Raw genomic sequence first — 1398 nt, 5'->3', positions numbered from 1 at the left:
ATATAATATCTAAGAATGCAGATATAATATATGATGGCTAATTTGGTAAATTAATATATAAATAATATTTTTGAAAGGTTTAATGTTAATTTCTTAAAAAATAAGGGTTGTAGTTCGATGACGACCAAAGGCTTAGGAGGGATAAATTATACTACGGGATTTGTGTCCGTTTTTCTTTTTTCAATGTAATTTATATATAAATATATATATGAATGCTTTTTATTAGAATTTAATCTCCCATTTAAATTTTTTTTTCTTGGTCGAATATGATTATGTTTTATTGACTTCTGTTCTAAAAGCTGTGTTAAGGAACGAAAAGAATTCTCTAAATTGCTGCGGTGAATGCTATGGCTATAGTTTCATACTTTTGGGTTATTGTAGCCAGCTAATATCATCAATCATCATCCTGATTTAGAATATGACTAAAAATTCCAAGGTTCATCCAATTTTATATTATAAAATACAACCATGATTTCTACTAACATTAGTAGAATTGCAAAATATGCTGATGTCCATTGTTCTTGTTATATTTATTGGACTTCTAAAGATTTATGTAACGTAAGTCAGTATATTTTTATCTTTTTTCCAACTGATGGCCAAATTTTATGTTGGAGGAAAAGATATATCACAATTCAGACCTTATTTATTCTTCTGAATCATATTGCTGTGCCCGTACTTGTGTTCTTGATTGTATATATGGTTTTGAATACAAGTATGTGCAATTCCTATTCTCTTTTTTACATAAATTCTTAGATATCACCAAGCATCTAACCTACATCAAGCAGTTAGAAAAATTAAAATCTTAACCCATATAGTTCAATGTTACTCTTTATATATATATATATATATAAATTAATTTGATTAAATTTGCTAATGTGCTTTAGTTCGTAGACTTATGAGTTAAGGCTTTCTGACTAAGTCTTCAGTATATTATATTGATAATCGATAAAAGAACGGTGGAAACTCAGATGCAAGCTGCAGTCAACTTCACGTGAAGTTGATATCTGAGAGTCGTTAGATAAATGACTAAATTTTTATCTAACAACTCTCAGATATCAACTTCACATTAAGTCGATTTCACCTGAGTTTTCACCTAAAAGAACGATATCAAAATGAGCACTTCGCACGTAAACAAATAAAGTAAAAAAAAAGGATAAAGTTATGCACCACGCACTTATTAAAATGTAGGGCATAGAAGAACCTAAATAGACCTATAAATTAGAGATATGAAATTCTATTGTTGTTATAAGAAACTTGTTTAGATCAATTATTCTGAATTTGAAACATGTTTCATCACATGCATGCTTTGACGAACTTTAACAATACATAGTGCGCATACATGGAGGATGCAATATGATTGACATTGATTATTGATAATTGAAGTAAAAATATATATAT

This window comes from Arachis ipaensis, chromosome B06 (genome assembly GCF_000816755.2).
Source record: "Arachis ipaensis cultivar K30076 chromosome B06, Araip1.1, whole genome shotgun sequence".
In the NCBI taxonomy this organism is placed as follows: Eukaryota; Viridiplantae; Streptophyta; class Magnoliopsida; order Fabales; family Fabaceae; genus Arachis; species Arachis ipaensis.
Note: the sequence above shows the minus strand (reverse complement) of the source record.